The sequence below is a fragment of the Clarias gariepinus genome, chromosome 4 (genome assembly GCF_024256425.1).
Source record: "Clarias gariepinus isolate MV-2021 ecotype Netherlands chromosome 4, CGAR_prim_01v2, whole genome shotgun sequence".
In the NCBI taxonomy this organism is placed as follows: Eukaryota; Metazoa; Chordata; class Actinopteri; order Siluriformes; family Clariidae; genus Clarias; species Clarias gariepinus.
Genome location: NC_071103.1, coordinates 14,134,971 through 14,157,114, shown reverse-complemented (window position 1 = coordinate 14,157,114; position 22,144 = coordinate 14,134,971). Strand labels below are relative to the sequence as shown.

At 39.2% G+C, this 22,144-nt stretch overlaps 1 protein-coding gene across 1 annotated transcript in view; it reads left to right on the top strand.

Annotated features, from left to right (window-relative positions):
- The first annotated feature begins 276 nt into the window (after positions 1-276).
- Positions 277-22,144, top strand: part of LOC128520910 (glutamate receptor ionotropic, NMDA 2D) — an 88,519-nt gene continuing 66,651 nt past the window's right edge. Inside the window, exon 1 of the mRNA XM_053495356.1 lies at positions 277-404. The gene's annotated coding sequence lies outside the window, so the exon portion shown is untranslated. The remainder of the gene's footprint in view (positions 405-22,144) is intronic.

The following is a 22,144-nucleotide window of genomic DNA, read 5'->3' as shown; positions in this document are numbered from 1 at the left end:
AACGCGAGCCAACCGGTTAGTATTATTATTGCACGCCGCTAAGTTTAGCATTCAACACGTGTCGCTTGTGATGGAGCAGAGAGAGAGAGAGAGAGAGAGAGGTTGACGGTTGCTAGGTGACCGGGTGCATATACTGAATTTTAACAAAAGAGCTGGGGGAGAGAGAGGGAGATCGGGAGAGAGAGAGAGAGGAAAGGGGGAGCGGAGGAAAAGAGAGAGAGAGAGAGAGAGAGAGAGTAAGTGAGCTCGTGAAAATTGAATCCATGTAGAATCTGTGTGTAGGTGCATTTGCCGGGGGAGAACACGCCAAAAGGGACATAGCCCGAGGAAGATGATGTGAAGAAAGCGGAGAGAGAGAAGGAGAGAGAGAGAGAGAGAGGGGGGACAGGCGCGTGAAAACCGCAGTAAGTAGTCCACATCTGTAATAAACATCTAGGTGGTGGTGTTTTTGCGGGGCGCACGGAGCGCGTCTGTGGCTGACGGAGCGCTGCTGCGGTATTTGATGATGGGGTGCGCGTGCGGGTGCGGGGACACGTATGTCTGAAGGAGACCGACTGGTGCGGGATGGAGCGGTGGGAGCGAGCCGGCGCGCGCGGGGCTTTGACCCTTCTGTCATTGCCGTACGCTCGCACATAGGCCATAAGAACTGTGTGACTTCGTCCTGCACGTACTACTGTATGATATATACTGTATATATATACTATATATAAATCTCTCTCCAAATACGCACAGATGCAAAAGCGCGCATGTTTGCAGCATGCTTGCTGGAGACCCTGAAACAGCAGCTCGGTTAATGAATGCGTTAAGGAAAGCAGCATCCGATGGAATACTGAAGTGCATTTCTCTCTGGCGAGCAACAGCACGAGCAACAGCAGCGGCGGCGGCGGCGGCGGTGTTTGGCCGTAGTGCGCTGTCAGCCCGCTCCTCTCCAGTCGCGTAAACTGCGGCTTTATCAATATCCCGGAGCGCAGCTGTCGATAAAGCTCTCACTGCGCGCTGCACACACCACGCTATCCGACACCAACAACAGGAATCTTATATACTTGCGCTTGCACATGAATAATAGAAATGCAAACAGTTCAGGCGCAGAGAAGCAAAAAAAATATATATATTAAAAAAAAAAAAAATCTCTCCATGGTTGGACCATTTGGATTTGTATAGCAGAACATTGATCCAGGTTCATTAAGCCGTGTGTCGATGCTGATTAGTTGACAGACCTACGTGGGATATTCTTGTCACGTGATTTGAGTGGATTGCAGCAAGTGGATTAACTAAAATCGTTGGGATGGGGCCTTCATCGCTCCAACATTCCCAATAACTTTGCACAAAATCTCCCCACTCTCTGCTCCGGTCATACAGAGGGAAATATTGATTTTGTTTAATGAAAAACAACAGAAATCAGTCAGTGCATGCTTGACATCAGTACTGTACTCCACCACTTGTGCGATGGACCCCATGCAGTGGCCTCCTTTAGGAGATCTGTGTTACTGCAGAGTTTAATCATAACCACTTCATCAACTAGATCAGGTGTTTCATCCAGGCTGGAGCTGAATTCTACAGGTAGGCGGATATCCAAAAGGAGGGCTGGTCAATTTCTTGCCGTTCGTAATTTTGTGTGCTGATTGTATCGTGTCAGAGCGTGTGGATACGGCCATGGATTGATCTGTCAAGGAAATCTATACAGTGTCCCACGAGCGAGCAAATCCCTATTGTTACATCTTGCTTAATAAAGGCACTGGATAGACATTTGTATTTATTAATTTAAACAAATATCTTTCCACAGAATTAAGCAACATGCACACATGCACGCGCACACACACACACACACACACACTCACACACAGGCACTGCCGCATGACTTTAATGCAGATATTACTGCTCATGTGTTGCCATCCGTGTCAATAGAGCTTCTTGCCATCAGTCTGTCAGCTGTTTTCCAGGTTTCAAGACAGGGGCGAGAGAGAGAAAAAGGAAAATGTACAGAAGGGAAAAAAACTAAACAAAAACAGACGACACAACCAGAGTGGTGTGGTGATGGTGTAGAATGGGAAGCTGTAAAAAATGAATACACATATAATGAGGCTGATGTGGCAGTAGCGTAGTGATGTTTGGATGGAGTGTTATAGCTGGGGGAAGGGGAGAAGGGTGGGATGGAGTAAATGGCAGAAGAGAGAACAGTGTGAAAGAAATCAACAGTAGAGGAACACACAGAATAGAAAGAGGAGTAAGCGAGAGGAAGATGAGGGAAAATGGGAAGCGAGGGAAGAGGGGACAGCTGGAATTGAGTGTCTGAGGCCAAACAATGTGAGGGCTCACATTGTAAGATGAGAGAAACTGGAGTCACTGTTTTCATTTGTCTTTGTATTTCTGCCTTCTTTTCACATCTCTTATGTATTTTAAATATCTTTTTTTTCACAGTAATGCTTAACCGAAGTAAGACTTTCTTAAATCTGTCTCCTTTATTCCCTTTTCTGCTGTTCTTACAGCACCACGCCGCCTGTCTCTTTCATTTCCTAACAGCTATTCATCGATCAGTCCACCTGCGTTATCTATCTATCAGTCTGTTTGTCTGTGTGCTCACGTCGGTGCACACTTTGATCGAGCTAATATTTCCAGCCCACCCCAAAACTGCATCGGCTTCCTTGTTCCCTCCTTCTGCATCCCTTGTTCACTTAAATGTGACTAATTAAGGTAAAGCTCGTTAACACTGTACATCAATTAGTCCTTAACGAGATCAGAGACCGGTGTTTGAAGGAGATTACAGTGCTCCCTTCTCTGCCGGCTCCCGTGTGGGTTTGGTTGGGCCCGTGTAGATAAACACTGTGTTAATTCACATTAGTTCATGGAGACAGCTTGGGTCAGATGCGGCACTGAACGTGGGACAGCACAAAAACATTCACCAACACATTGTACATTACACATGCACACAAACACAGAGTCACACACATAGCCGTAAGCACATGTATGCACTCACTGTATTCTTAGAGAGCAAGACAGGTCAAAAAAAAAAGAGAGAGAAAGAGAAAAAGTGAGAGGAAATGTACAGTATGGTGTCTCTTGGTGATGAATAGATCCCGAAAATGGAAAGTTAAAGTGTTAATTTAAAAAATGAGCTGCAAATGTTTGCTTCGGGAGGGAGAGAGCGACACTTGACGGCATCCTGCTCTCCTCAGCCCTGAGTTTCTACAGGAAGCCGTCTCTCACCCATCTCCACGGTTACCATAACCACGGATATTTCTGTCCATTTACAACTACGGTCATGTACAGTTACCAGGGAAAACCCTTTTCGAATCCCATTGCTTCTAAAAAACGGATTGTATCCGAGGGGATTTGATTAAAAAAAGAATTAGCCCCCTATTTCATTGCATTTCATCAAAGCCTACAGCTGCAGGCTCTTTACACACACCAATAACCACAACGTGATTTACATTGTATGAGTACACCTCTGTCTAATTAGATTAGATGTCAGGAGCACAGAGTTTTGTTTTTATGCAGACACCTGATGTACTCGTGCATTTGTTGAACATTTTACTGCCAACTAAAAAAAAATCATTTTTTAAAACATTTTTTTGTATTTATAGATGTAAATCTTCTGACTGTTTTAATGGCAAGACGTGAACATGACATTGCACACATTTATTCCTTCCAGGTAAAGTTGAAAATGTATTACTAACACAGAACAACAAGGTCCTTTATATGAAATGACTATTTGGGCTGCAAGCAACATATTAGAGAGAAAGAGAAAAAAAAAATCTTTAAAAAAAAATCTTTTGGAGAGAACATTTACTGTCATGTGTTCTGGACAGATAGAAAAACAGGTATGTGTTGGAGACACTTGTATTCTTTTTGTCAGAAAGAATGACGGGATATGGTTGTACACGAGTACAGGCATCCTTCAGGATACAGTGAAAAAAATCTACTCAAGGGATGTTGATTACCCTGAGCATACTGCTTTCATTCATTTATTCATTCATCCTTGGGATTTGCCTGGTCAGGATTGCAGTGGTTTTTTAAACTAGGCTCCTTGTTTGGTGGCAAGTAATAAAGGTGCCCTTTATTTTCCATATGTGATATTTAGTTATTCTACTCACTACTTTTTTGGTGCAAAAAAAATTCCTTTTTTTTCTTCTTACATTTTTAAATAGAGACTGGTTACTTTTTAGATGAAAATCTGAAAAAGTGCATTAATTTTCCAATCTAACGATAATGCTTTATGATGTCAGTTATCATGACCTTAGCTGCACAATGTACTGTAGGGAGGAAAGAAACAAAGCAATTCCACCAGTCCCAGTTTAAAGATGTGACTGGCAGGTCATTATGAAAGCACAGATTGGTTAGCACACCAAAATGATTGACAGTTACCTGGACAATGGATCCCGCCCACTTGGTCTCCAGCCTGCAGATTTTCAAGCAATTCAAAGCAAGTAATCTAACTAACTAACATCCCGCACAAAAGAGTTGTGAACTCCGATGTGTTCGGTTTTTGCTTTTCACATCTGGTAACTATGTCGGTAGCTTATAACATTTAACCTTGTTGTATTCTGTATGCTTGCAGTATGGCCATGTTCAATTATGTAGACTACTTGCATTATATATTGTAGCAATGGGAGCAACTATCTGGTTAACTACAGAAGCAATTAAAAATTGATAATAATGCTGCTCAGTATTCATTTAAATAATGTCAAATCTTATCGCTATTAACAAGTCTTGGCATCATAAAAAAAAAGCTAATTTTTTGGGTTGATTTTTTTTTCAAGACTTATTGCCAATCAGCTAATAGAAGCTGAAACCTTAAATTTTTTAACAAAGTTAATCAAAATTTTATTTTTAGCATCTGAACAGCTCCCCTGATTTAAAACTACGAGTGCCGTTGTAAGGTGTTCTCTTCTTTATCCATAAAACTCAACATTCTATCTGTAATCTCCTTTGTCTAAAAACATATGCTGTGTTCACTTCTTTCTGTCCAGTACTGTTTAAACCAAGCAGTCAAATAAATAATCTAACTAGCGTTGAAAATTTAAAATACATTGGCCGAAAACATTTTTATCCCATGTAATGCCTACAAGGTTTCATGAAATTGTAAAGTACCTGAACACCACCAGTGAATTGGACTTTTATTTATTCATTATTATTATTATTTATATATTATTTCTGGTAAAAACTTGGCAAACAATTTGGAAAATCCAGTTTCTTTGTGGAGTTCTTGTATTCTTGTACTTAAGGTACATTTTAGAGAATGTATGTAGTACTTCATTTTCAGTAAAAAAAAATAAAATGGTACTTGTATTTGTAGTGGAGCACATGTTTAGACAAGAACTTGTACTTTTACTTGAGTGTTGAGTTTGTGTACTTCTCCTACCGCTGATATTACAGATAATAAAAAAATGTTGCACAATACCGGAGGCAAGTGCAAGCACAAATCCTAAATACTAAATGAACACAAGTAGGATTAAAAGCATTCATGTGCATTTGTTTAGTTGAGAACAATGTGAATACTTAGTTAATGTCAAGGAATGGTCAGACCCAAAACAGTACTGACTCTTTTTTTTCTTTTCCTTTTGTTTTCTTTTCTTTTTTTACATTTGCTTCCTTTTAGACACACAAAGCCAATCCCCACATATTTTCAAACTGCTGCTTATACTGTATTGTGTAACACACCCTTATCTACACCAACAAAGCACTTTATTACTGTAGGATCTCCTCATGACTTTAACGGAATGGAATCTTTTAATCAGCCAATCATGTGGCAGCAGTAGTGTCGGATCACCTTATATTCAACTGTACAAGTATATACTCATACACCCCACCTTCTCCTTGTGACAAAGTGTCTGTCACTGTTAACAACTTTGATGACAGGATGAGGGGAAATATTTATCTGGATGGTAAAAAAAAGAAGATGAGACTCTTCGTTAAGTTTGATGTCAGCAAATGACAGTAATGCTGAGAAGATGTGCTCGCTTGCTGTTCATCCCACCCTAGTCTGTTTTGCTAACCTAGTTAAGTTGTGTGTCTCTTGGACTAACTGTGTCGTGTGTTCTGCAACTTAATATGGACAAAAGTGAATGTGAAATACAACTATTTATTATAATTGATAAATGCCAACGGAATAGATAAACACTCCTCAACTCTGGACTAATGCAAGTAGAAGCAAATAAATGGACATCGACTATTGATTTAATAATACATTTAAAATGTTAATTAGCCGGACATGTCAGACAATATGGATGCACATCAGTTATTAAATCATAACCACCAAGCCATAGCAAAGGTTATATTCTACATTTGAAAGGGGCAGGGCTGATGCACTAGGATTAATGCAACTAATAAGATTATTAATAGTTATACATTAGTTTATAGCAAATAGATGTATGGCAGAAGTGTATTTATGTTAAATTAACTGCTTACCTATTAATGTGAAATACTTTTCTTATTTTATAGACAGTCGGGATAGAGAGGTGGCCATGCTGATGCTAGAAATGCCCAAGCTGTAGAAGGAACCAAAGATTCTATAAAACAGATTCTATCGCTCTAATTGTTCTTAGACAGAGTGACTGAGCAAAATGTGACTGTGTAGTAGTGGCAAATGGTTTACATGCCTCACAACAGGTAGGAACATCCCCGTCATGGGAACTTGGCCTAGGGCCCCAGAGAGGTCAGGACCAGCTCTGGGCTGCAGTGCAATGCATGAAATGAGGCAGTTATGGTAATGTTGGAAAATACTGTTCACATCAAACAAAAATGTGATCTCAGTGATTGTACATTTAGGCATTTAGCAGATGCCTTTATCCAGAGCAACTCTCACTTACTCATCTTCTACACCCCTTTATCCTGTATTCAGGATCACGGGGACCTGGAGCCAATGCTTTACCCACTGTACTACCCCTGCCTTACTTCCCCCCTCACTTTACCATGAAATATAGTGCCAGTCATGAATGTTGGTGCCAGTCAGCTAGTCTGAGTATTTCTTAAACTCCTTATCTCCTGAGATTTCCGAGCACAACAGTTTCTAGAGTTTACCCAGAATGATGCAAAAAGATAAAACATCCAGTGAGTGACAGTTCTGTGAATGGAAGCACCTTTTATGAGAGGTCAACAGAGAATGGCTAGACTATTTTGACTTGACAGAAAAGCTATAGTTATTCAGATAACCACTTTGTATAATTGTGCTGAGCAGAAAAAACATCTCACAATCTATGTTGAACCTTGAGGCAGATGGGCTACAACAGCAGACACACAAGCAAACAGTCAAGAGCGGAAAGCTGAGGCTGCATTGGGCACAGGCTTACTAAAGCCAGACAGTTGAAGACTATTGATTTCTGCACAGGTGGTAGGGTCAGAATTTGGTCCCAAAAGCACGAATTCATGGCCCCAACCTGCCAGTCCAAGCTGGAGGCGGTAGTTGAATGGTGTTGGAAATGTTTTCTTTCTGGGCCTGTTAATACCAATCAATCATTGCTTGAATGTCACAGCCTATTTGAGTATTGTTGCTAACCGTGTGCATCCCTCCATCCATGGCCACAGTTTACCATCTTCTAATGGCTACTTTGAGGATGAGAATGCACCATGTTACAAAGCAAAAGCCATCTCAAACTGGTTTCATGAACCTGACAATGAGTTTAATGTTTCTCATTTGCCTTCCCAGTCACTGGATCTGAATACAATAGTACGCCTTTGTGATATGGTAGAACCGGAGATTTGCACCATGAATGTGCACCAGAAAAATCTGCATGATGTAATCATATCTACAATTGTAATGGCAGGTTTCAGTACGCACCTTCATTTCGATGGTATTTCCTGATGGCATTGTCTTCTTTCAGCAGAAGTACTTTTCAAGAAGGTATTGGGAAACATGGCAAAGAGTTCGAGGTGTTGATTTGGCCTTCAGATTTCCCAGATGTTTGGCTCATAGGCTCAAGAGTGATTGGTTGTCTGTGATGAACACAGAAGAACATGATAAAACACTGTCTCGTTCTCAGACAGAAGCTGAAGTGTGAGAGACAGGCAATGATCTGCAAAAAGCATTTTTGTAAATCAAATTTGCTAATGGTTTACAGTGATTACTTTTCAAACTCCATATATTTGTAACTACTTCTATGCTGCCAATAGTTTTAAACAGAACCCTTATGGTTTAGGCTTTTAAATACAGTCCTGGGTGTTAATGACTAACTATTCTTGCGCTTAGTAAAATATTTGTGGTTGAGATGATTTAGCGACAAGCCTACATAGTTTTGCTGAAATTTTTAAGCAATTCTACTACTACTCCTATTAATAATGATGGATGTTTCCCTTTTACAGCTTAACTTGTGAATGGACATGTGTGAGAAGAATTTTTACTGGAAATGATCATGTTGTTGTTAGTCTCTTTCGGCTGCACTCGTCAAGGGGATTGCCACAGAGCACCATCCGATCCGCACACAACTTGGCACAGGTTTTAAGCCGGATGCCCTTCCTGATGCAACACTCCCATTTCATCCAGGCTTAGGACTGGCACTGCATCCAGTGGCTGGGACTTGTGCATTGGATGGGAATTGAACCCGGCCCTCGCACGTGGCAGGCGAGAAACCTACCACTGAGCCACCAATGCCCATGAAAAGCTTAAAAAATCGTGTATCTCCTAAATTCTATTCTCTTATTGCCCATTGATATTAATAGCTACCCTCATTTATGTGCATATGCAGGACTTGCCACCTTCTTACAACATTCCCTTTGATCTGGCAGTTATGGCATGCCTTTAACAATGTCACTTCTTTGCGAATATGCAGATCGCTGCTTGTAAAAATGAATAACATATTGAGGTTGCGTTGCAGGGTCTTCGGTCTCCCGTGTGTCAGAATGTTAATCGCGGTTGTCAGAGATGTGTGTGTCGGATCAAAGGTTCCTCTGACGCTTTCCTTGTTATGATAATGACACCATTGTGCGGCCATCGACCTTTAATAATGACTGTGTCTAACAAAGTGTTGTATTTCTTTGGAGCACCACCCTAACACTAGAGTATATTTCACACACACAAGTATGAGCGTGTGTGTGTGTGTTTGGAGTCACAATGTTTGTGATTCTTCGTGCAAGTGTCTGTACGGGAATCCACATATCTGCAGTGTGTCTGTCATTTAGCATAGTGCATGTGTAAGTTTGTCTGCTGGGGAGAGTTTATGATACCATTTTGTATGTAAAGTTTCAGACATGTATAAATATGTATGTGTGTTTGTCTGTGTGTATACATATGCATCTGTTTGTATACATCTACATTTAAATCATACCTTACATGCCGATGGGAGCCTCCATCTGTGCAGGTGTATTGGTATTTGTTTGTGCATGCCATGGAAGATACAGGGTAAAGTGACAGCTGTGTGTGTGTGTGCCTATAAAGTGTGTGTTGATGTGCACAGTGTGAATCCGGTCTCTTTCTTGGCACCCGGTGTGTGTAAGGATGTGACAGATGTTGTGTGAAAGCATGTGTGTGTGGATGCACGTCTGAATTTTGAGTAGACACATTATATCAGTGGTCAGCACTGATGGTGTTCAAAGAGTGCAAGTAGACGTGGTTTATGTGAGGGATTTCCCCCATGTCCTGGTTCTTTTGTAAAGTGTGTGTGTGGATGCGCAAAATGTAGAATCAAGCAGAGAGTCTGTGTGATCTTTTTGAGACTTCTCTATCCTTTCCTTTAACATTCTTTTAAAACTATGTTGTGCAAAATTGTTCGAGTTCAGATAAACAATTAAAAGGTATTTAATGAAATATAGTTTTGTCAACATCTTAAATTTATAATGCAAAAACCAGTCCAACCAAGACTTTTGATTGTGCAGAATAACAGAACACAGCCATGAGAGTATAAAGGACGTTATTTCTCTATATAATCCTCTGCTACACTAATGCACTTATCTCAGCTTTTCACTAGTATTTGGACACCATTAAAGTAAAAAGTTTTCTCAGTACACTGGAGCCATCACTGCCATCGTGTTAGCCTCCCAGGAACTCCTCTAATGGACAACATTTGAAAATTGGTCAGGATGGTACAGGGGATGTGACAATCACTCCCAGCCGAGTTCCTGTAATGTGTAAGTGGTGCAGTGGGCAGTATGAGGTTGTGCCTTCTAAGGCAAAAAAAAGAAAAAATGAACGCTTTTAATGATCAATCCAGGCTGTGTTTCCCATTAAAGGAACAAGACGTTAAAGGAGTTCTTGTGAGGCCAGCGTTTCAGCAGTTATGATGATGTAAAGCAGGCAGTCTGATTATGTCTATAACTTTCTATCTCGGTGGTATCCAAGCACTGGTTAAACACTGGGATAAGTAGTCAGGGATTATATAGAGAACTTTATAAAGCATTTAGACTGTTGCAAACTGTGCAAGTGAGGCTTCTTCCATCCAGAGGTTACTGATCAGAAGGCTGGGGGTTCAAGCCTAATGCACTGCCAGGTTGCCACTGTTGGGTACTCAAGCAAGTCCATTAACCCTCTCTGCTCCTGGGGTGCTGTGTCATGGCTGACTTTAGCTTCTTAACAAGCTGGTATATGTGAAAGAAGGATTGCACTGTACTGTAAGGATAAAGGCTTCTTTTTTTAAGTGCTAAATAAAAGCTCTAACAGAATTTTTTTTTTCACTTTATTAAACTACATGTTTTAGATTTTTTTTAATATTAGTCGAATTATGTGGAACATCCGTATGTATGAGCTGATACAATGCAAATAACAAACAATAGCATGTTAGAACAACCACAGTAGCCCTTAAAACCTCGAGCATTTTCATCTTTTGCATTAATAGGTTTTAATAAATATATACAATTAATATATTTAGGGGTATATATATATATATATATATATATAGGTCAAGATTGTGCAATATATTGGGTGATACAACCTGGGCAATATAATGAAATTAATGAAATCAATTATTTAATTTTAACCAACTTTACAAAAAAGATTGAACGAGTACAGTGGAATCTTGAAATATGAGCATAATTCGTTACGGATGCGGGCTCGTTTTCCAAAACACTCGTAAACTAAAGCAAATTTTCCCATAGGAAAGCACTCAACTTTCTCCATAGGAAATAATGGAAATTTAAATTATTCATTCCACAGTCCAAAAACATTAATATATAAAAATAATTAACACAAAGTATGAAGTAAAAATAAAACAAATTAACCTGCACTTTACCTTTAAAAAAAGTAAAAATAAATCCCGACAGAAGTGTTTCCGTTTATGTGCGCAGGGGCTGTGTGATTGTGTGTGTGTGTGTTTCTCTTGCGCTGCGGAGTGTGTGCGTTATGTGTGCGTGTGCGTAATATGACACCGTGCCAGTTCTCACACACTTTCTCTTGCCTTTAGTGTCTTTAGCACCCCCTCTCTGCTTTACACACACAGAAACACACACACACACACACAGTAAAGGCAAGATGGAGAGAGAGTGTGAATCGGCACGGTGTCAAATTACACGCGCGCACACACATAAAGCACACACTTAACAACAGAAAGGGAGAAAATGGATTTTTACCCTCTAATGAAACTTTTTTTTTAGCTTTACACGTGCACACACACGTGTGTTATAAAAAACAGTAAACACGCGCTGTACACACATGCTTACAAACACAAAATAAAATGTGTTTTACGCGCACACGTGGTCACAGTGTTACAAGTAACAGTAACAGTGTTGATTATACCAGTGAGAGACGAGCACAGCTGGGCCATGAATGGACCCAGCAGGGGAGACGATTAACCCCAATTCCGCAGCGCAAGAGAGAGAAAAACCATTGGCTCAGTTGTGATCACGTAACGCTCGGCGTCAAAGCAAGAAGCGCATACATGATGATACATGATACTCGATACTCGTAAACTAAGACTTGCTCGTTCATTTAAGCCAAAATTTATTAACAATCTTTGCTCGTCTTGCGGAACACTCGAAAATCGCGTTACTCGTAATCCGAGGTTCCACTGTAATTAAGAAATGGGTCACATACGCAAAGCAATATCAAAGATACATATGATCAGAAAAATATTTGCATTTTGTAAGTTTGAAGTTCTATTTTCCTGTATTGGACGTGACATATCTGAAAACCCAAACGCACAGTTTAAGGTCTGAAGTCTTCTTGTTGATATATGCCAACATCACTTTTTTTCATTCAGTCAGTGACCAATGATGTAATTCTGGCTTGGATCCATGCCACTTGAATTTTAAGGGTTAACCTATATAACCTATATAAGGTTGAACCTACATATAAGGGTCAACCTACTGGTCATACAGCTAAAACTACTCTTTAAACCATGTGTTAATATAAACATTCAAATCAAATCCACATTTTTATAATGCATGTAACATAACAACATAATGCAATATTTTGACCAGTAAATTAAAGGAAATTTTAAGAGTAAAAGTATCAATCATTTACATTTTTTAATATATATTATTCCACGTCAGGTTGAAACCTTGTACCTGATTGGATAGATAATGCTAACTTTAGTTCTAATATTAAGAATATCTAGTTTTATATTAAGTAAATTAGGATTTTAAATAAGTTTTTATTTTAAGTAAAAAGGTAGAATTGTGGTGATGAAGCTTCCTGTCTGATTAGAGTTTTTGGAAGGAATTTGCACTTTGTGACCGTCATTTAGTTTCCATTCACACTAGAGGTAAGAGGACTGTCTCATTTCTCTGAAAAAATAATAAGCTGCAATAACTTGAATAAAGAGAAAAATTGCAAAAGGATAGTAAGGAAACAACCGATTAAAGCTTTTTTAATAGAAGTGATATCAGGAACTGAAATGCTTTGCTGTTGTTCTGCAACATTAAAATAACTATAAGCAGTTATAAAGTACACAATGACACAAATAAAAAGATAAAAAAAGATCGCCAAATTGCTGTATTTTAATCTGTAGTATTACCTTCCGAAATCAAAAATTCATTGTGGTACTCTCCCACCCCATTTTATTCCTTCTCATCACTGATTATTTTTCTATAACAGCACACTCTGAAGTGTTAAATTACATAAATAACAGATGCATAAAAAGAATGTTGATAGCGGAATGGGTTCATATGGATCTTGGCTAACAGTTATCAAAGTCAAGACAACAGTTATAAAAATATTTTGTGATAATCTTAATCATCTCTTTGATAATGACAAGGTGTAATTTGCTGCTATGGGAAGCTGTTTGTGTGATACACAGAGTCTGAGTATTCTGTAAATAACAGACAAGGCAGCAATGCTTTTAAAAATTGAATGGATGGAAAGGAAAGTCTAATGCAGAACCACCACTAATATAATATAATATAATATAATATAATATAATATAATATAATATTGTAATGGAAAATCACTGTTTTATTACAATTTACGTAATAAATTATGAAATAAGATTTAATCAACGTTTGAGATAAACAATATAGTGGAATTGAAAGGATGTTGGCACTAACGTGTTTTCACATTTTCCATGCTCTCTATTCCACCAAGGTTAGAATACCCCTTCACACTCATTTCTAACAAGCAGTCTAGCTACAGGTGGACTGGTGCATGTTGGTAAACTTTCTATTCTGTGTCTCCTTTGATAGAATTCTTGAATAGAATTCACATTTGATGCATTATATCACTCACTCATTGTCTATACCGCTTTATCCTGTATTCAGGGTCGCGGGGACCTGGAGGCCCATCCCAGAAGGCTTAGGGCACAAGGCGGGGTACACCCTGGACAGGGTGCCAATCCATTGCAGGGCACACACATACACACACTCATTCACACACTACAGGCAATTTGGGAACACCAATTAGCCTAACCTGTATATTTTTGGACTGTGGGAGGAAACCGGAGTACCCGGAGGAAACCCACCAAGCACGGGGAGAACATGCAAACTCCATGCACATAGAGACGGGAATCGACCCTGGCCGGGGAATCGAACCTGGATCCTGCAGATGCAAGGCGACAGTGCTGCATTTTATTACTCTCATCTATATTTTAAATTTGATTTTAAGTTGGCTCCACCTCTTTACGCCTATGCTGTGTTAGAAAGCCGGTTGCAATATTGTATATTTGCGCCAGTGACTGCTTCAGTTGTAAAACTGTCAGTTATTGCATTGTCTACATTTTCTATTATTATTGTAAATCAAGGTTGGCATCATTGATGCTTTTGTGTTCTCAGGCTCTGTCACATCTTAATGCTTAAAAAAAAAAAAAGACATAAATTAAAATGAAAATATCTCTTTTCCTCATTTAAGCACCAAGGTCAGCAAAATATATATGGTGTGGTAAAGGTTTAAACACTTAAATGTAACAAAATGTTTTTTATTGTATAATAAAAATAGATTATCTTTGAGTATTGCCCACGAAGGTAAAACTTTACTATTGTACAGTATTGAACGTACAGTAACTTCTCGTATTTTATATGTACAGATCACTGTAGGATTATTTTTCTATAACAGCATGTCTCAATGTATTTTATTCATACTAGAGTTTTTTGACATGCTGTAAATGCTGTTAATTCTTATCAAATTGATCGATCAAATTTTATGTATATAAATAAAATACTGCTTGTTAGGGTCTGTTTTTTGTCTTTCATAAAATGATAATAAGACAAAAAGTGCAGCTCATTAGCCTATCCAGAAACATTTAAAACACATTAATCAGAACTTATGTTATAAATGATACTGTAACCAGCATGGAATTAATAAGAAGGTTGTGTAGCTTTGAGAATGAGAGACGTCGTTAAACATGCTCATCGATCGGAAGTTAAATAGGTTAATACGTCTTTAAACTACAAAGCAAACGATTCAATACCATGCAGTACCGACCTGTTGACCTGAAAGCACGATCAGCTGTGTTAGTTTTTGCCCACCAGCTCAGCACATAGTCTAGCACCCAACACCTTCTACCAAATAGCTGCATAGTGCTGATACACCCTGCTGAAGCTTCTCTAGAGCCAACTACCTGCTAATAGAGGTGTTTGGGAAGCCATTCATCATCGTAGTGCTTCTGAAAAGCAGCCAGCTTTGTTAGAATGGAGCAGAAAATGGGACACAAGCATGGATGTTTGTGAATGGGACTGAGCAGAGCATGTGCATATACAGTACAGCTGCCTTTAGTATAATGTGCAGCAGTGAAATTTAGGAAGTTGGCCTTTAGCTGGAGGTCAAACAAAAAGTGAGTGAGAATGTAGGAATGTTTTTTATTTTATATCGTAATGTGAGTGAATGTGAATTGCACGGTTTGGTTGGAGGGTTTCCTCCAGGTCGTCCAGTTTCCTCCTTCCATCCAAAGACATGCAAATTAGGCTTACTGGCTACTCCCAATTGCCCATTGTGTGTGAGTGAACATGTAACAGTGTCACTGGTGCCCTAGTATGTATTGGAACCCTACCTAGTGTGTTCCCGGTCTTGTGCCCGAGTCCCCTGGCATAGGCTCCAGGCCTCGGGCGAACCCTAAACAGGATAAGCAGCACAGAGAATAAGTGAGTAAGCGAATGTAATAGTGAATTGAATGCAAAGGCTTTTTAAAGGCATGTTTTTGGTAATGGGTCAAAGCAGCCAGTTGGATGAGATGGACTCTGTGAGACACAGAGAAAGCCACAGCATGCTCAGATACTCGGCTTTGTGGGGATGTGCTGTTTTTTTTTTTATTTTTTTTTTTTTACTCAAGTAGCTTTCAGAGCAAGAGACAGAAGAGAGAGAGAGAAAAAACCCAGAGCAAAAAAGACTGCTTGTAAATGGGCTGAGCATGAAGAGTCCTCAACTCTGCAAGCGAATATAAACTGAAGAAAATCATTTGATGCTTTTTTTAATCAGCCATAAAATAAAGCAGCCATGATTTTTATAATAGTCTATTTTTTACCCTACTGTGTGATCACATGAATAAAACTAAATTTAAAACAACAACAACAACAACAGGCCTGCAGGTTTAACCAACAAACATACTGCATTTCGCTCAGCAGTATTTTAAATTCATGGATTCTCAAGAAAATTAATCAAAACCAGATTCATACTTTGTCACTTGCAGAGATCCCACTGGACAGTACATGATTTATTTGATTGAATTTGTTCCAAAACCATTTAATGGCATGGTGCGATGTGTAAAAAAAACAAACCAAAAAAAAAATTCTAGCGTTTAAGTCACAGAGAAGTTCCTCGGTGCACTTCTTAGTGTTAATCGACAGCAGCCTGGAATCCTAGTTTTTTTTTTTTTTAAATAAACAAATATGATTCTAATAACTACGGTAGATTAGGATCGGACCAAATGAAAGGGTTTCTAATGGAATTTACATCCTCATATCAAATTCTGTCACATCTGTTCATTTCGTAGTATTCAGCACATCGAGTCGAAATCCCTCAGTAGAATCTTTTAAGTGTCATGATAATAGGTTACAGCGCCGTAATTGCACTGAAATGTACTGATGTCAAATGTATGAATTTCATTACTTTAACCGATGGCTGTCGAGTGATTCTGTAATCTTTCTGAGCTCGGGGACGAACAGAGCAGTACTAACATGAGAGGCATTTATTAGTTAGGCTTCAGTTCCATTTCTCTGTGCTAGCGAGTGGAGCGAGTGTCTGGCAAAGAGCACTATAGACCAAGGAGGAAGACTGTATATTCAGCTCTGTTACACCACTGCAATTATGTAATTCACTGGAGGTGATAAGATTACAACCGCCAGCTTTGTATGTCAGCATCCTGGCTGGCTCGCTGCTCCGTATTTATTTGAATATTTAAATATGTCTCATGTACCTACTGTATATTGATTGCTGTTGCGAGAACTGCCTCCTAATGATCATTAGTGAAATGCACTCGGAAGCACATCTGCACTAAGCCCGAACACTGCTTGCTATTGAATAATGAATAAATGAAGGAATTTGAAGTCCAAATTCTTAGTCTCAGCTGAAACCCAATATCACAAGTGGCCTCTCAGATAGGTGTATAGGCAATAAAATTGCTTTGGCTTAGCTGGTAAGATTACATTTAATACAGCTCTTGCCCTGCTGCGTTGTACGCTGTGCTGTAATTGAAGTCCACCAAGGCTCTGCGTTATGTTAGTCCCTTAAAAGGGAAAAAAAAAAATCTTTTAATAGATTGAAGATTGTTTCAGTTTATAAATAGTCCATTAACTTTCATGTACAGTGTGGAAGAACAATGTAGGCTTTTGTTATTGCTGTCTAAGCACATAATTGATGACATGGTTGTTTGTCAGATGAAGTAGTTGCTATAGAGTTGGTCATCAGGTTGTGGGCGCGATGCTTTATGACAGGTGTTCACAGCCGAACAATGGAGGGAGATGCCAGTGCTGCTGCACCCTGGCAGTCGTGCGCTACTGGAGATCCGGTCATGCTGCCAGCCATAACGAGCACTGGGCAATTCGAGATCCAGACGGCCTGAGTGTGTTTGATTGTGTGTGTGTGTGTGTGTGTGTGTGTGTGGTTTCAGGTGTTTTGCATTTGCATAATGCACATCAGCTTGAGCCTGTACAGTATGTATGAGATTATGAGTGTGTGTGCATGTGTGTGTATGTGTGTGTGTATGCATGAGTGCCTGTGCGTTTGTGTAAGCTCATGCATGCATAATGTGGTTGTGCATGTGTATCCGTATGTGTGTGTGCGTGAGAGTGTATGAGAGTGCGCACACTCACACACACACACACACACATACATACACACGCGCGCACACACACACATACACACACACTACTTCAAAAATCACTGTGATCCATCCAAGCTCTGCACATCTCACTGAATACTGAATATGATCAAAGTGAGAACCAATTAGCTCCAAACTAGCCATGGAAAGTGAATCAGAAATCGGGATGTGATATTACTGTTCTGGCTGGCTGTGGGTGGCTTCAAGTTTCGTTCAGCAATATGAAAGCATGCATTATTTATTATCGATATACGAGTAATGATGTGGACATTGTAATATCTTGCATATGTAGTGCTTTAGATATTATGTGATGTTTTGCCATTCAAGTCCAGGTATCGCCTTAATCTTTGTTAGGGATCTGGCTATAATAGGATGCAGCTGGGAAATGTTAGATAATTGTATCATAAATGCCACGAATGGGTCCTGAATTACAATGATGTAGAATGACATTGGTAAGTGTCACAGGCCATATTACATGATTAGAATCGATATTAGGTTGGTCATTCATCTATAGTGGAAATGACACAGGACAAATGAACACAAGTTATTTAACTTCTATATGCCCCATTGTCCTGAAATATGCACTGGTCTTCTCGGCACAACGAACATAATGAAGCAATGCAAAATCGGATCGTAAAACTCCTAGAAATTCTAATAAGTACAATAATTTCTTTAAAATAATTGTTGGTCACCAGTAAGGGTGTAACAGTACCCCAAAGTCACAGTTCGGTATATACCTGAATTGTAACGTCTTGATTCAGTATGTTTTCAGTGAACACAACACCATGAGATTGAAGCTATAAACTTATAAAAACTTGGCCACAAATCAAGGAAGCGTTTTAAATATTTACAGTATTGTGGAAAAGTTTCGAGTCACCCCTAATTACTTAAGATTAAATTATAAGGGTTAAAAAATATCTGGTTACATTGAAACTCCTCATTTCTCTCAGTCACTGCTGTGCACGTATAAACATTTTACATCAGGTCATTTGTAACTGTGGTGTGAGAAAAAATAGATTTCCTTCTTGTGATTTGCGGAGATGTTTAGATATCTGGATACAAAAGATACTGGATACTGGTGACGAGACATGGATTCATCACTTTGAGCCTGAGAGTAAACGGCAAAGTATAAACCCCTTATCACTGACCAGGAAAAAGTTTTCTCAAGGGCCAGTATTGGAGTATTATCAGGAAAAATTTTAATAGTCATCATTACAGTGAGATGCTTAATGGAGACTTGAGCCTTTGGATTAAATGCAGTGAGCTGCTATTCAAGGGAATTGTGTTCTTGCATGACAATACATGTCCACACACATCTGCCCACATAGTCTACACTCTACAGAAAGTTAGTTTTGAGGAGTTAAAGCATCCTCCCTGTAGTCCTGATCTTGCTCCATCAGACTTTTACCCGTTTGCTCCCCTTGCATCACCAGTATACTAATCACCGGCCTGATCATCTGTCATCATCTGCACTTATTTCTGGTTCGTGCCTCAATTTAGATGATTTTTTTACGCTTGAATGTGGATCACCGTGTGGTTTAACACACAGGAAACATTCCTCTGGTTATCACTAGTTAAAGCTACTTTATATTCACTCCGATCACAATGTGCACTGACCTGAATATGCACACAAATGTGCAGGTGTGCATGTGTGCTGTATATGTTACTGTTCTCAAATGCAGGGACTCTACCTTAGGTCCATAAGCTACATAAGCGATTACATTATTTAAGCTTTTTTATACTGTCCACACGTATCAGGAATTTATATGTGGTTATTTGGTTGACTGTTTATATCATTAACAGGATATAGTCACTGAATTAAGAATATGGACTCACTCTTACTCATCGTCTATACCGCTTTATCCTGTTAACAGGGTTGAGGCAGGGCACACCCTGGACGCCGTGCCAATCCATCGCAGGGCACACAAACATACACACAATCACATGCTCATTCACATACTATGGGCACGTCCATTAGCCCAATCTGACTGTGGGAGGAAACCGGAGTTCCGGGAGTAAACCCACCAAGCACAGAGGCGGGAATCGAACCCGGATCCAGGTGCAAGGTGACAGTGCTAACCACTAAGCCACCGTGCCGCCAGAATGCAGGCTATATACACAAGAATGATTATTCGTCAATTTTTCTTTAAAACAGTTCATTTTAGATGAATGAGATATCCTAGCATATTGCATTTAGTTTGGCCTCTCATTATTCCTGCTTTGCAAAATTGATTGTGGTTTGAATTTCTTTTTTCATCCAATCAGATCACCTTTTTGTGATTTGGACATTTGTTAAATGTACAGATGTATAATACATCTATGGCTCAGTAGAAAAAATCAATATCTTCCACATAACACACATAGTCATCTGTCACTTTAATAGTACCTTACTGCTCATTCATGCAATTATCCACTAATCATGTGACAGCAGCACAATGCATGAAATCACGCAGGTACATGTCAGGTACTTCAGCTAATGTTCACAAACAAATGTGATCCCATTGATATTGCATGGTTGTTGGTGCCTGACAGCTGGTATGTATATTTCAGAAAATGCTGACGTCCTGGATTTTGATGCATGACAGGTTATAGAGTTTACGCAATGGCAAGAATGGTACAGAGACGCATTCCACTCCGGTCAGCCATGAACAGGAAGCTGATTCTGTCATAGGCACAGGCTCACTGAAACTGCTCAGTGATAGATTGGAAAAAGCACAGGCAATGATTTTTCCAGTCTTCACATGTCTAGTTTCAGTAAGCTTGTGCCCATGATAGACTCAGATTCCTGTTCTTGGCTGACAGGAGTGAAACCCCTTGTGGTTTTCTGCTGTTGTAGCTCATCCACCCCAAGGTTCAGTGTGCTAAGAATAATCATGGAGGTAAAGAGTTACTATAGATCCCCTGTCAGCTTGAACCTCTCTGGCCATCGTCCTTCAACCTCTCTCATTTTTACACATGGTATTGCACCCTCCCTCCCCCAACACACACCTTTTCGCTGAACCTTGGTAGACCATTAAGTGTGAAAAATCACATATTCTTTTTCACATGCTAGATCACATTTTTTCTCCTATTCTGTTATTTAATTTGAACATTACCTGAAGCTCTTGACCTGTATATGCATGATGTATTGCTTTGCACTCCTGGAACATGATTGGCTGATTAGCTAAATGCATGAATGGGTAAGTACTCAGGTGTTCATACAACAGCAGCCAGCATTTGTTTTGTGGGCAGTGCAGCTACTGTATACTGGTGTGCCTTTTAGAGACCTATTGGTGCATTTAATGAAGTTTTTTACAGTGGAACCTCGGATTACGAGCATAACTCGTACAGGAAGCAAGCTCGTATTCCAAAACACTCATAAACCAAATGTAATTTTCCCATAAGAAATAATAGAAACTCAAATAATTCGTTCCACAGCCCGAAAAAATAAATACTTAAAATAATTAACACAAAATATAAAGTAAAAATAAAACAAATTAACCTGCATTTTACCCTCTAAAAAAGTAAAAGGAAATCCCGACAGATAAGTGTTTCCGTTCAAATGTTTCACGCTTGTGTGTGTGTGTGTGTGTGTGTGTGAAGCCCCTCCTGTTCCAAGAGAGAGTGTATAAACCGGCTCGGAGTCAACTTACGCGTGCGCACACACATAAGAGAGGCTGAGGGAACCTTTCTTATTTGAATTTCACATAAACACACATTAACAGAAAGACTGTTTTGTCTGAAAAATTAGCAAGGAACATCACTAATGACACTCGTGTGAGCGCTTAATAACGGAATCACTGCTGTAAAGTAAAACAAACAAACAAACAAATAAACCGCACGTTTCAGCGAGCAGAGCAGAGTTTCTGTGAAGAGCAGAGAGTGTGTGTGTTTGTGTGTGTGTGAAGCACACAACACCACCCTACCCTACCAATTGTATACTTCTGCATATTGTGATTTTGTAATTATATACATCTCTCATTCAGCTTATGAAAGACCAAAAGGAAATTAATTTTTTTTAATTAATTATTGCTAATAAATAAATAATAATAATAATTATTATTATTATTATTATAAACTTGACAGAAACTGCAAGGATTTTAAGGAAAGAGTCTTTTGATTTTTGATAAACGTTAATCATAGACAAAAGCCAGCAAAATTTTTTTTTTTTTTACACTTTTACATTATTTAAAAATGCAATAAAAGGAAACAATCAGCATTGTAGCATTTTTATTTTCATTTTATATACGTACTGTAGACTATATTGCCTAAAGTATTTACTCACCCATCCAAATCATTGAATTCAGGTGTTCCAGTCACTTCCATGGTTACAGGAAAAAAATCCAGTATAAAACCCAGTCATCAAACTTTTTTGCTATAAAATTTTTCACAGTCAGCTGTTAGTAGTATTATAACAAAGTGGAAGTGATTTGAAACAACAGCAACTCAGCCATGAAGTGGTAGGCCACAGTTAAATGTCAGAGCGGGGCCAGCAGATGCTGAAATGCATTGTGCACAGAGGTTGCCAACTTTCTGCAGAGGCAATATCTACAGACCTCCAA